This window comes from Nomascus leucogenys, chromosome 8, assembly GCF_006542625.1.
Source record: "Nomascus leucogenys isolate Asia chromosome 8, Asia_NLE_v1, whole genome shotgun sequence".
Taxonomy (NCBI): Eukaryota; Metazoa; Chordata; class Mammalia; order Primates; family Hylobatidae; genus Nomascus; species Nomascus leucogenys.
The window spans coordinates 7101493-7116795 of NC_044388.1; the positions used below are offsets into that span (position 1 = coordinate 7101493).

General features: G+C 39.6%; 1 protein-coding gene and 2 pseudogenes across 3 annotated transcripts in view; 1 reads left to right on the plus strand and 2 right to left on the minus strand.

Annotated features, from left to right (window-relative positions):
• The window catches only part of SLC9A9 (solute carrier family 9 member A9), a 598822-nt gene that overhangs the window by 143503 nt on the left and 440016 nt on the right, over positions 1–15303 (plus strand). The window lies entirely within an intron of this gene.
• Positions 8210–10863, minus strand: LOC100603080 (annotated as a pseudogene). The gene has a single exon (XR_121737.4). The product of XR_121737.4 is annotated as a trifunctional enzyme subunit alpha, mitochondrial pseudogene (transcript).
• LOC100603427 lies at positions 12566–13266 on the minus strand (annotated as a pseudogene). Its single transcript, XR_004031265.1, has one exon. The product of XR_004031265.1 is annotated as a eukaryotic translation initiation factor 4E pseudogene (transcript).

A 15303-nucleotide genomic window follows, 5' to 3' on the forward strand; every position in this document is an offset into this window, starting at 1 on the left:
TTGAGTGGTGAGTAAAACCTATTATTATAAGAGAAGCCTATAAAAAGTCTGTGTGCTCTGAAAAGTGATTCAAAATATTACAAAAGTTCACTTTACAACTGCAAAGAAATTTCAAGTAACAAGTTGTATTACATGCATCATAAACAAAACAGACCAGTTGAAGCTCTCCGTTCTAGATTTAAAAGGTTTCAAAAATATATTTATATGGTTGAAAACCAAGAATCAGGGCAAGGAATTGATGTTTGATTTTTATCACTCACAAGATAAATTGTTCATTCTATCTTGTCACTAATAATAACATATTTTAAAAGCATCAATCAAAGAGTAAATAGTGTAACATTCTAATTTGAGTTAAATATGTTTAAAGCATCTACATTATTTATGAGCTTGTTACTTGTTGGAAAATTGATCTAATTGGGGAAAATCCAGAGAGTTGCATTTTCTTGATATTTACATTCTATTGGAACCAGCAGTGGGCTATGTTCTTCAGCCGTAGCAGTTTCCAAATGCTACGGCTGAAGAACATAAATATACCTGAGGGGATATGAAAAGGGATGGAAAATTTTCTGGAGTGATAGATTAGACAAGTTATATTTAAATCACAAGTTTTATTCCCTTTGCTGAAATCTCAGACAGCAGAGAATCTGCAAAAAAATTTCCAGCCCTGGTAAACTCTTTAGGAGAAAACTAAGATTCCAGCCTTTGTTCTGATACAAACCAGGTTCAGTGTGACCAAGCCATTAACCTGGTCGGATCTTGGTTTCTATAGTTTTAGAATAAGGGATTCTGGACTGAATAATTTCTAAGTGGCTTCTCCCCAAACCTAAACAACTGATTCCAAACAATGCTGCAGCTTCATATTTGAGGAGAAATGGTAGCACATGGGTTGTGGGGTTGTGGATAAGCCTCTAAACCCCTTGTGCTGGTTACTTGGCCTGTGGAAGGAGAATAATGGGTCTCAAATTTTATTCACCTTCCAGGAAGGATGAGAAAACACAACCGTGCATGTGTTTTAAAGGTGAAATATCATGGCTGATAGCTGCGTGTGTGTGCACAAGGTAGCAGGATCCCCTCTTGCTGCTTTTGCCTGGCTGAATTTTATACTTTGAGATACTTTTGAAAGCTTCCTTACTTGTTATTAATGAAAGATTATATGTACATGTATGTGTGTGTATATAAATGTATATGTTTGTGTTTATACACATGCACACACACCCCTCCATGTTTGTGCTGCCAGTTAGAGCTTCTGAGTTGATACAATTCATCCCAAAGCAAAGAAACTTGTTGTTTTTCTTTAATGAATATGCAATTTCTGCTGGGATTTTTTAAATATTTGATATGAAACTTGAAGATTCTCTTTACCACTTTTTAAAATTAGGTGGGACATTACAGTGCTGAGCATCACCTGTGATGACACCAAAACAATCATCTGTCTCTTTCTCTACTGTCGGGGAAGGTTGGGTCTCTGTCCCTAAAAAAACAAGTCTTTGTGGAGCTACAGATCAAAGGAATAATGGAGGTCTGTTAATTTCAGTGGATGACACATTCTTTCACTCCCCCTCTGCCACTCCTTTTTTCATTTCCTACTATGAGGAGCTTCAAATTGGAGTCAGGAGGTAACAACGCCTTGAATCCTCACATGCTGTTCGGTAATAATGCTATTCAATAATCATTGTCTCTTATCCACAAATCAGCAGGGAGGCCAAGTCACCAAGCAGTGGGTATTGAGTGCTTATCTATCTGTGGACCTGTATTAATTGCATCTCAGGCAGCTCCATTTGTGAATTCAAAGTGCTGCCCCTTAAGGAAATTACCATCAGGGTACACTAATGGCTGAGCTATTTTGCTTAAACAGCACCCTCATTTCAAGTTTCATACTCAAAGTGTGGCTTGGGACCAGCGACAATGATACCACCTGGAACCTTATTAGAAATGGAGAATCTCAGGCCCCACCCCAGACCTCCTGATCCCCAAGTGCTTAGTCTGGACTTTAGAGTCCCCAGAGGTATTGATTTAGAGCACTTATTCTGGCCCTTGACTGCATTTTGTAACAATGGAGGAGCTTTTTAAAATACTGATGCCTGGGTCCAACTTACACAGATTCCGATTTAATTGGTTTGGGGTGCAGCTTTGGCATCATGATTTTGAACTCCCTGCATGATTCTAATATGCAGCAAATTTGAGATCACTAAATTATACAGTATAGCAATACACAGTAGAAGAATTCACCAATAAATTACCCAACTTTTGCTGCCCACACCTGCGAATTACTACTCATTTGTGTTTGGTGGTCCATGTTACTTTTTCCAGTAGTGACTCCCTCTGTTCTTCCTCTTTCTACTATAACTCATGTCTGATCCTATCTGCTCTTCAGGATAGACTCACCTTCAAGGTCTTCTTCCCCAGACCATGGTTCTCCTTCCCTCCCCTGAACCCTTTATCACTTTAGCTTTAGCTTGCTTACTGAACTTGTCATTTTTGCACTTAGTAGTCAGTTATTTGCACATGCTTGTTATCCCTCCTCCTAAGCTGTGAGTCCTGGAGGACAGAAGCCACATCTTCTGAACCCCTTAGCACCTAGCAGGACTGGGTAATGGGTACATGGAATGGAGATGGGAACAGAAAATACAGAAGGCAGAATAACCCAAATGTGTTGTCTCTCCAAATTAGTCACATAAGAATATTCTGAGAATCATTTTCTAAGGTTTTAATGATGTGTAAGTAGAATTTAGGACCTACATAAAATAAAGGAGAGAGCTTTACAAACTGGTCAGTGAATGTTGACTGGGGATACAGGTTGAGAGAAGAATGGCAGTGAGATAGGAATGCTTATATCCAGTGAGTTCTAAACACAGTTTTCTGATGGGAGAAGGCGGGATACCCAGAGAGGAAATAAAGGTGAGGAGCTAACTCATAGCATTCTAGTGTTCACACATCCCAGGATGGTGGTGCAGGCTGGCCAGTTCTTCAGAGGAGGTTGTCATTTGAGGTACATGGTGCCTTTAGTGAATGTGACCGAGTCTTGCACTGCCTTCATTGCTCCTCTCATTCTTCTCCTCTGGGTGTGCTTTAGGTAAGTCAGAGAGTGGCCCAAGTGGTGCTCTGTGGAAAGGATCCCCTTTCACAACGGAATGGACTGGCATGCTCCCAGATAGTGGATATGACAGACACACAATCAGGATGCCTAGTCAAGTTCTTGCCTATGTTTAGTTCGTCTTTGAGTAGATCTCTACCTCCCACTGCATGTCAACATTGTGATTTATGCTCATTCCATACTCACGCTTGGAATTTATATCTTATCTCCTCCAAGAGCCTTGAAGCACTTCACAGAAGGGAGGCTTGATCCCCTGCAGGCAGCTGTGTGGGTTGCTATAGCAGCAGAAACTGACCCAAACATGCAAGGATGAGTGAGGGCTTCCAGGAAGGCCCAGGAAGGTGACAAGTTTGAGGCAGGTGGGCAGCAGAATGTGTGGGAAATGCACTCACTTAACTTTGTTCTAAATGTCTCAGGGTCCTGGACCCTGGGACCACAGCCATGATTAAAGGACAGTTTATTTCATCACAACCTTCTGTCTGCAGTCTTTTCTGTTCTTAAAACAACCTGGTGGCCACCTGTAGACCCACATGAAGCCAGATGTTGAACTGGCTTGCAGGGGAAATATGAAAGACACGATGTTTTCCATATCCTCTTACAGCCAAGTTAAATGTCCAAAGGGAATATCTAATAGATTATTCCTAATGCTCGAAGAGCTCATCTCATTATATTTTGTCAGAGACATTTTACCAGGAACAATGAACATAGTAATTGACTTTATATTTGGGAAACAAAGGCAAAGCTATCTTAAATTTTCTACTTAGCATTAAATAGTATCAAGTAGAAGAAAAACATTTGTTTAAATCTAATTTCTATCACTTGCTGGGTTTACTTGTTCATAAAATAGGAATCATGATGCCTTCCCAGCTGGGGTGTGTGTGTGTGTGCGCGTGTGTGTGTGTGCAGATTTTAAAATATATAAAATGTACTAATAGGGTGTTTGGCACCGAATAGGTACTCAAAAGTTGTTTGTTCCTTCTATCCCTCCCTATATATTTTTATTCACACCATAGTCTTCTTAAATTCTCAATACTGGAAGTCCCTTCCAATGACAGTTAAGTGTCCTGAGAACTACAGGACAGAAGACAGCTAAGAAGACAGTAGAGGCCAGGGAAAAGGAGAACTGTGGGGCTGTAGTTGTTTGAGTGATGGCCCTTGCAAACAAAATTTTGGGATGGTCAAATGTCCTGGCACAGAATTTCCCAACCTTAACACACTCACTTATGCTCCTAACCATGAACCTTCCCCGCATTGCTTTCCATCTTCCTACTGCCCCCACCCCATTCACTAACCAGCCTCCTCTTTCAGACTGGGGACCAAAAATTGGAGGCAGCTTTCCCCTTCTATGCAGAGGTATCCATCTTTTGGCTTCCCTGGGACACACTCTAAGAAGAATTACGTTGAGCCATACATAAAATACACTAACACTAACAATAGCTGATAAACTAAAAATAAGTCTAAGAAAAATCTCATAATGTTTAAAGAAAGTTTATGAATTTGTGTCGGACCACGTTCAAAGCTATCCTGGGCTGTGTGTGGCCTGTGGTCTGTGGCTTAGACAAGCTTGCTCTAAAGCCTGTCTCCCTCCACCCCTTACAGAGGAGAGAGGATTAAGGCCAGGCAATCCGCAGTCTTCATGGATCCTCGTTCAAGATATCTGATACAGGATTTGGACGGGGACTCACCTGTCACCACAGCAGAGCTGAATGGGGCTTCACTTGGCTCCCTGTTTTACTTTAACATGCCATAAGCCATCAAATTGACTGCGTCATCGTCTTTTTCTCCACAACTTTCTAATTAAACAGAAAGAACAAAGTCTAAGTAGAGTGGGCCGAATGGATGAAGTATTATTGTGAGATCTGAGCATCGACTTTATCTACAACAGGGCTCCAGGAGCCTCTTACATTCCTTAGGGAAGAATAGCCCATACTGGGCCCTAAGGCAAATCCACAGGTAGAGCTGCAGCTCAATCAGGACAGGCATTCCCCAGCTCCCTATCTCTGTAATGGGTAGCAGATGGCGATGGTTCCCTGGATTACTAGAGAAGGGTTTCTTTTTGATTTATTCATATTTTGTCTGTTGGGTTTTGTACTATTTAAAGAAACTACCTTCTTTAAAGATTTTGCAAGATTTTGCAGTCGAAAGGAAAGATTTTGCAGTCCAGGGGAAAAGTTCAGAATATAGGCCATCCCAGTATCGATGAAACATTGTGAGAATTCTCCTTACCTGGCTGTATTTTTAAAATTCAGTAAATACGCTGTGTTCCTCTCGAAGCCTTTCCTAAGTCTGCAAGTAAAAGAGAGCTTTTTTTCTGTGGATATGATCTGACCTCTTGTAGCACACTTAGCACTTTCCACTGTGTGCTGTGCTTATGTAGATGACTTCTCTCCCCTTCCAGAAAACAGAAACCATGTATCTGATTCACCTTTGCATTCTTCATGGACCTGGTAAAGTATACCTTTACTGTACACCTAGCTCTTTCATCTCAACATTTCTAAATCTGAATTTGTGATCACTTCTGTAAAACAAAGTCATCCTTCAATGTTCCCCAGCTGGTAGAAGTGTGCATGCGTGCCTTCTGTACTTCTTTCCATAGCACGTAACCACAATATGAATAAAATGACAAATCATAAAAGACCTTTTAACTGACTTCTCCGATAAAATACAAGCTCTTTTTAAAATTTATTTTTAATTTTTAGTTTTTGGAGATACATACTGTGTATATTTATGGGTTACATGTGATTCACTGATACAGTATATACTAGGTATATAGTAAAGTATATATATACTTTAATTATATAGTGAAGTATACATATACTTTTAATGTATATATATACTTAAAGTCAGGTAAACATATACTTTACTAGCTATAGGTGTATATATACATATATATGTATATGTGTGTGTGTGTGTATACATATACACATACACGCACAATATAAGAAACAGTGATGAAAAAGGAGAGTCATTTATTTGACACCTGTAGGAGCCACATGGTCCTACACAGCCTCTAAGGCCTGCATCCTTCCACCACCCCAATTCAGGCTCACCACCTCCTGCCACTAATCTTGATAAAGCAAAACTATCATTTTGTAACTCCTGTTTGTAAGCCCCATGAGATGTGAGCTTCTTCGTAGCTTCTCCTCACTCCTTTGCAACCAACTCAAGTCTCACCTCAATGCCATTGTTCTGTCTAGAGAACGACCTGGCTCCCCTTATAGCCAGACTTCTCAGAAGGGTTGGGTATGTTGCTTATATCAGTTTCCTTATTTTCCATGGACTCTTCGACCCATTGTAATCTTGCTTTAGCACCCATACATCTAATGCCTTAAATATTAATAAAATGCTGTCTTGGCTCTAGTAATTATGCCCTTCTTGAAATACTTTCTTCCCTTGACTTCTATGACATCCTAGTAGATTCCCACTCATGTCTCTGTTGACTCATTCTTGGGATCCTCTGCTGCCTTATTCTCCTCTATGCCCTCCAAATGCCAGAGTTCCCCAGCCATCAATCATGGGCCTTCTTTCATTCTATGACCTTTCTGGACTTTTATTCACACCCAGGGTTGCAATAACACACCACACGGTGTCTGCTCTCAAATCTATCTCCTAAGAAAACCCTTCATTGAGATTCAAGTCTGTATACCCAACAGTCTGTCACATCAGCTCCTTTATCTCAACATTTCCAAATCTGAATTTGTGATCACTTCTGTAAAACAAAGTCATCCTTCAATGTTCCCCAGCTGATAGAAGTGTGCATGCGTGCCTTCTGTACTTCTTTCCATAGCACTTAACCACAATATGAATAAAATGACAAATCATAAGAGACCTTTTAGCTGACTTCTCCAATACAATACAAGCTCTTTTTAAAATTTATTTTTTATTTTTAATTTTTAGAGATACATACTGTATATATTTATGGGTTACATGTGATTCACTGATACAGGCATGAATGCATAATAATCACATAAGGGTAAATAGAGTATCCATCACCTCAAACATTTATTCTTTGTGTTACAAACAATCCAATTATACCCTTTCAGTTATTTAAAAATGTATAATTAAATTATTTTTCACTGTAGTCACCCTGTTATGTTAACAAATATGAGATCTTATTCATTCTTTCTAACTTTTTTTGTACCCATTAACCATCCACACTTCCCCTCCTCCACATCCCCATTACCATTCCCAGTCTCTGGTAACAATCTTCCTACTCTCTGTTTCCGTGAGTTCAATTATTTTCATTTTTAGCTCCCACAAGTGAGTGGTAACATGTGAAATTTGTCTTTCTGTGCCTGGCTTCTTTCACTTAACATAATGACTTCCCGCTCCATTCAGGTTGTTGCAAATGACAGGATCTCATTCTTCTTTATGGCTGAATAGACCTCCATTGTGTATATGTATCATTTTTTATATATATTTGAGATGGAGTTTCACTCTTGTTGCCCAGGCTGGAGTGCAATGGGGCCATCTCAGCTGACTACAACCTCCATCTCCCGGGTTCAAGCGATTCTCCTGCCTCAGCCTCTGGAGTAGCTGGGATTACAGGCATGTGCCACAATGTCCAGCTTATTTTGTATTTTTAGTAGAGACGAGGTTTCTCCATGTTGGTCAGGCTGGTCTCGAACTCCCGACCTCAGGTGATCTGCCCACCTTGGCCTCCCAAAGTGCTGGGATTACAGGCGTGAGCCACCACACCCAGCTACATTTTTTTTTTTTATCCATTTGTCTGTTTGATGGACACTTAGGTTGCTTCCAAATCTTGGCTATTGTGAGTAGCGCTGTAATAAATATAGGAGTGCAGATATACTTCAATATACTGATTTTCTTTCATTTGTATATATTCCTAGAAGTGAAATTGCTGGTTTTGTAGTTTTTTGAGTTTTTCTCATGAAGGGATGTTAAGCTGTATTAAATGCTTTTTTGCCATCAATTGAAATGATCATATGGCTTTTGTTCTTTATTCTGTTAATATGTATCAAATTAATTTATTTGTGTATGTTGAGACATCCTCGCTTCCCTGGGATAAATTCCACTTTGTCATGATGAATGATCTTTTTTTTTTTTTTCAGAGTTTGGTTTTTATTGTTACGTGTTTCGCTGGGTGCAGAATTGCCCCACCACCCCTGGCCACCCTGGCCTCTTGGGAGGAACAAGCAGAGAGGTGGCTCTAGATGGCTCTTGGCTGCCACTCTAGGTCTTGGGGCTTATATAATAAGCACGGTCGGCTCTACCTTCCAACAGGAAGTGCAAACTAATTCACAGTCACACTTCACCATGAGGGTGAGATGGTCTTGGCTGAAGGCACTTTAATCAGGGAGCAAACCCAGTGCCGGAGTTTGTCTTCCTTCTTGTTACTCTGATAAATCTAGACACCACTCTGTTGGAGAACCAGCACTTCCGGCAGCTGGGGTTAGTGCACTGACTGAGCGAGGCATGAGGCCTGCTCACTGGTAGAACTTCTTGTTAGGGCTGTTAGCGTGGTCAGCTAGCAGCTGGCATGGGGTGAACTGTTTTCCATAGGCAGCTTCATACTTCTTGAGCCCATCCACTATCTTCTGGGCGCCATACAGATCCACAAAGCGGAAAGGCCCTCCAAGACAAGGCTCGAAGCCGAGCCCAAAGATGGCTCCAATGTCTCCCTCTGCAGGTGTGGCCAAGATCCCCTCTTGCAGGCACATGACTGCCTCATTCACAAATCTTGTCACCAGGTGGAACTGGATGTCTTCGTCTGACGAGACTTCAGACTTAGGAGGCAGCTTCAGACTCGCTAAAATACTATCCATGTCAGAATTCAAATCCTTCCTCTTCACACCCTCCTGACTGATGTAAAAGTCCTTCCCAGACTTGCAACCTAGGAAGCCCTTGGACACCATCTGTGTCAGCAGTTCTGGGTTTCCGCCTCCAAACCGCTCCCCAAAGACTTTGCCCAGATCTTCCGCCACATGTTTCGCTACATCCACACCAACTTCATCCACCAGTGTGGCGGCCCCCACAGGAAAGCCAAAGCTTGTGGTCAGGGAATCCATCTTCTTCGAGTCAACTCCTTCCTAGAGGATTCGGATTACTTCAGACATCATGGGCGCAAGACACCTGGTAGTATAGAAGCCAGGTCCATCCTTAACCTCAATGATGACCTTCCCCTGCTTGAGTCCGACTGCTACAGCTGAAACACTGGTGTCTTTGGAAGTTTTCTCGGTCGTGATAATCTCCAGCAGCTGCATCTTGTCCACGGGAGAGAAGTAGTGCATGCCAATCACCTTCTCAGGTCTTTTGCTGACAGCAGCAATTTCACCGATTGGGAGAGCAGATGTGTTACTGGCAAAGATACGGTGATCTGGAATCACCGCTTCTACTTCCTTTAGCACTCCGTGCTTAAGACTAAGGTCCTCAAACACAGCTTCAATCACCATGTCGGCCTTTTCGAAAACTTGATAATCAAGCTGCCCAGTCAAGTTGCTGAAGATGGAATCCCTTTCAAATGATGTCAGAGCTTTCTTCTTCACTTTATCATTCAATCCTTTGAACACTTGTTGCTGTCCTCGGTCTAGCACAGTGAGGGTGGCATCTTTAAGTATAGTCTTTAGCCCCTTATCCATGGAGACTTGGGCGATGCCTGCTCCCATCAGCCCTGCACCAAGAATAGCCAGATGCTTAACATCCTTCTGTAGAGCTCCAAATTTATTCTTCTTGCACAGGACCTGACCATGGTAGAGTCCCATCAAGGCCTTTGATTCTTTGGTCATTACAAGCTCTCCAAATTTCTGAGATTCAGAGAGATAACCGACATCACTCCCTTGCTCAAATCCAGTCTTTACCACATCAGTTATTTTCAGAGGTACAGGATAAAGGCCTTTAGTCTGCTTTCGCACTTTTTCTTCTACTTTTTTGTAAACCTGTTGCCTGACAAATGGAAGAGTCATGGCGTAAGCTGTCACATTTTCCACCAATCCCTTGTCTCTCTTTGAAAAGATCTTCTTATCAGCTAGTCCTTTGGTGAAAGTAATTGCAGCTTCTTCTAGGTATTCGATGTCCGTTCCGCTGGAGGTTTTAGTCCTGGTCCCAGGGGTTCCACCAATTGGTCAACCAGTCCCATTTTCTTTGCCCTGTCTGCATGAATGCTTCTACCAGTCAGCATCACGTCCAAAGCAGCAGGCACACCCACCATTTTGGGCAACCTTTGTGTGCCTCCTGCTCCTGGTAAGACCCCCAGCAAGACTTCAGGGGTACCTAATACTGTTTTTCTGTCTTTTGTTGCTATTCTATATTGGTATGAAATGGCAAGCTCAAGTCCTCCTCCCAGGCAGGATCCATTGATGGCAGCCACAATAGGCTTTGTGGACTTTTCAAGTTTCTCAACTATTCTCTGTGCTTCTTGTGATAGCTGTGTTACTTCTTGAAGGGTCTTGCAAGCAGCTAACATGTTGATATCAGCACCTGCAATAAAGCAGCCTGGCTTTGATTAGATAAGGACGGCACTTCTGATTTGATCACTAGCCCAGATTTCATTCATAACTTTTGAGAACTCTGAATGCGGCTCTTTACTCAGTGTATTTACCTTTGAATTGGGAGAGTTAATTCGAACAACTGCCACATCCCCTTTGACTCCATAGTTAATATGGGTTCTGGTCAGCAAAGCAGAAGACCCTGTAAAATTGTGGCATATATAACCTAGGGAGCGGAGGATCCTGAAGGCAGAGAAGCGGCTGAGGATGCCAGTCGCCCGGCAGGCCACCATGTTGAGCTGAAGAGGACAGCAGTGGAGAGCGCCTCTAGATGAATGATCTTTTTAATGCATTATTGAATTCAGTTTGCTAGTACTTTACTGAAGATTTTTGCATCAATATTTATCAGGATATTGGTCTGCAGTTTTCTTTTTTTGATGTGTCGTTGTCTGGTTTTGTTACGAGGATAATACTGGCCTCATAATACGATTGTCAAAGTATTCCCTCCTCCTTCTCTATTTTTCAGAATAGTTTGAGCAAAGTTGGCATTAGTTCTTTAAATTTTTGATAGAAGCAGTAAAGCCACTGGATTCCCCAGGCTTTTCTTTACTGGGAGACATTTTATTACAACTTCAATCTCGTTACTTGTTATTGGTCTGTTTAGGACCAATCCAAATCTGTTGGATTTCTTCAAGGTTCAAGTTTGGTAGGTTGTATGACTGTAGAAATTTATCTGTTTCTTCTAGATTTTCCAATTTATTGTCATATAGTTGCTCAGTAGCAACTAATGATCCTTTAAAATGATCCAGTGGTATCAGTTGTAATGTCTCCTTTTTCATCTCTAATTTTATTTATTTGAGTCTTCACTCTCTTTTTTTCTTAGTCTGACTAAAGATTTGCCCATTTTTTTTAATTCCATATATATGATACTACCTACTCAATTTATTAAAAATTGTAATAAACATAATAATCAAACTAGTGCTCCAAACTTATGCTGTTCACATGGAAGACACCACAAAAGAAGACATAATATAGAGACTGCCTTGCCATAAGAAGTACAAATTCCTTCTTAAAGATTGAGAAATAAAAGGACAAATCTAGTTGTCTAAAAGACAATTCACTGTGCACATTTTATTTACAGTTTTGTACACTGTCTTAATATGAATGGGACTGCTTTTCTACTTGAGCCATTTTTAACCAAAGCAAAATAACCTAAGTAATACAAAGTGTTAAAATACAGCATAAAGATACAAAAACAGACATACTAATTCTAGTTAGGAATGTAATTATGATGTTACATTTTTTATAATCCACAATTATGTCTAGGAAATCACACAAACATAGATCACTGATTTGAATGAAATGCATAAATTTGTAGCAAAGCTTTGTAGTTACAAAAAGCAAAAAAAATTACCAAAGAATGCACAAAATTAATGTTTATTCCACCTTTGTGTCATATTCCTGGATCCTTCACCAATGTTACATGAGGAGAAAAACAAAAGCAAAACAAATGAAAAACTGAAATCAGAATCACTAATATCAATTAGGGAAACAAATAAATTAAAATCTAGCAGCCATCAGCAAGAGTACAGCAAAGACAATGCTGTAAAAAGAAACAAAGAAAATTGCTAGAAAACTGTATGCATCATAATCTTTCAAACCAGCAAAATATGCTCTTGCATACAATGGAACAATAGAATTTTGTTTCCTGTAAAGTATAGAAATGCCAAGTTGTTTTTTGACTATTGTGGATAGGTAAAATCTGTATGTAATTAATGGTAATTCTACTGAACTATTACAGAGTGGGCCAGGAACACATTTATGGATTCTGGGGATGTGTACTGTAATTCTTCGATTGGGATAGTGGAAACGCTAGCCAAAAAGAAAAAAAAAATGAACACAGAAGTACAAGACAAAGGCGAATGAGACTTCTCTTATATCTTACAAACATTTAGATGGAAAAATTTAAATGCAGTCCACTCTGCTTTTTGAAGAGGCTTTGGTTCAGCTCCCAAATCTCGATTGCTTGACGCAGTCTCCTATGAGAATACTCAGGAGGTGTCTTCTTAAACAACAAACCTATTTTTAGTGGTGGAGCCGCTCTTAGTAGCTGTGTCTGCGTGGGACTGATAACCAATCACTATCTTTGGAGGAAGTCCTAACCTTTCCTTGTATACCCTCCCTATATGTGCAACAGCTTCTCTGTTTTCACATTCAGTAGTCCATATTGCTATCTTATCACCTTTAACTCTAACATTAACAACAGCGCCACAAACATGATCACTGTAGTCATCAAAAGATTCTCCAATAAGGCACAGAAGTGTCTCTAGCCAAAAGCGATTGAGGTCACTTCGTCTCTGCTGTTTATTCAATGTAATTAGCCATCGTCCTCCCCGTTTGTTTTTCTCATCTTCCCACATAGGCTCAATACCATCCTTAAAAAGTGAGTAGTCACAGCCAGGCATTAAATTACTAGACAACTGGATACGGTTGTACAGAGCCCAAAAGTCTTCAACAGTATCAAACTTAGAGATCAGCCACTGGTTTGCTTGCCAAATTTTGCTTTTATCATTTTTAAAAAACCAGAGTGCCCATCTGTTCTGTAGGGGATGTTTAATATAGTGTTCTGGGTTAGCAACCTCCTGATTAGATTCGGTTTTCTCCTCTTCTGTAGTCGGAGGATTAGGAATAGGGGTGGTTTCCGGTTCGACAGCCGCCATCTTAGATCGATCTGCAAGATTTGCCCATTCTTGGGCAAAATAAAACAACTGACTTTTTGTTTTATTGATCATTTGTATTGTCTTCAAATTCATTTATTTCTGCTCTGATCTTTATTATTTCATTTCTTCCACTAACTTTGGGTTTGGTTCGCTCTTTCTTTTCTGATTCATTAAGATGCATCGTTAGGTTGTTTATTTGAAGTTTTTTTCTTCCTTGATATAGGCACTTTTAGCTATAAACTTCTTGCTTAGTACTGCTTTTGCTGTATTCCATAGATTTTGGTATGTTGTGTTTCTATTATCATTTGTTTCAAGAAACTTTTCAATTTCCTTCTTAATTTCTTCATTGACCCACTGTCATTCAGGAGCATATTGCTTAATTTTCATGTGTTTGTATAGTTTCCAAAATTCTCCTTGTTATTATTTTTTTGTTTTATTCCATTGTGGTCAGAGAAGATGCTTGATATTATTTTAATTTTTTTAATGTTTTAAGATTTATTTTGTGATCTAACATATGTCCTATCCTTGAGAATGATACATGTGCTGAGCAAAATAATGTGTATTCTTTAGCCATTGGATGAAATGTTCTGTATCTATTAGGTCAATTTGGTCTATAATGTAGAGTAAGTCTGATGTTTCTTTGTTTGTTTTCTGTTTAGAAGATCTGTCCAAGACTGAAAGTGGGATGTTGAAGTCTCCAGCTATTATTGTATTGGGGTCTATCTCACTCTTTAGCTCAAAAATTTTTTACTTTATATATCTGGGTACTTCAGTGTTGAGTGTAAATATACTTACAATCATTATATTCTCTTGCTAAATTTACTCCTTTATCATTATATGATGACCTTCTTTGTCTCTTACAGTTTTAGTCTTGAAATCTAGTTTATCTGAAATAAGTATAGCTACTTTTGCTCCTTTTTGGTCTCCACTGACATGGAATATCTTTTTCCATCCCTTTATTTTCAATCTATGTGTACTTTTATAGGTGAAGCGCGTTTATTATAGGCAACAGACCACTGGGTCTTGTTTTGTTTTTTTTCATCCATTCAACCACTCTGTCTTTTTTTTGGAGACTTTAGTTCACTTATATTCAATGTTATTCTTGATAAGTAGGGACTCCTGCCATTTTGTTATTTGTTTTCCTGTTGTTTTCCAGTCTTCTCTTCCTTCTTTCCTTTCTTCCTGTCTTCCTCTTAATGAAGGTGGTGTTCTCTGGTGGTATGTTTTAATTTCTTGCTTTTTGTTTTTTATGTGTTTATTGTATTTTTTTATTTGCAGTTTTCATTAGGCTTGCAAATACTATTTTGTAACTCATAATTTTAAGCTGATAACAACACTGTTTGCACAAGCAAACAAACAAGCAAAAAGAGAGCTTATAAAAACTACACTTTAACTTTGTCCTCCTGCTTTTTAACTTTTTGTTGTTTCAATTTATGTATTATGGTACTGTCTATGTCTTGAGAAGTTGTAGTTATTATTTTTGATTGGTTCATCATTTATCCTTTCTAATTAAGATCAGAATAGTTTATATACCACAGACACAGTGTTATAATAGCCAGTGTTTAGCTGTGTACTTACTATTACCAGTGAGTTTTGTACCTTCAGATTATTAATTGCTCATTAACATCTTTTTCTTTAAGGTTAAAGAACTCTCTTTAGCATTTCTTGTAGAACAGGTCTGATGTTGATGAAATTTTTCAGCTTTTGTTTTTCTGGGAAAGTCTTTATTTCTCCTGCATGTTTGAAGGATATTTCCACCAGATATACTATTCTAGGGTAAAAGTTTCTTTCCTTCAGCACTTTAAATATGTCATGCCACTCTCTCCTGGCTTGTAAGATTTCCACTGAAAAGTCTGCTGCCAGACATATTGGATCTCTTTTGGATCCATGAGCTGTGCAGCCTATGGTTGAAGAAGGGGTCGCACAAGCACCGCATTAGCCACCCTGACTGGTGTTTCAGTAGGTCGCATGCCCCCAGTCCACTGGCTCTGAGCCCAGTTCAGCACTGAGCTGCAGCATCACCTAGGAGTTTGAGTCCTTGTGG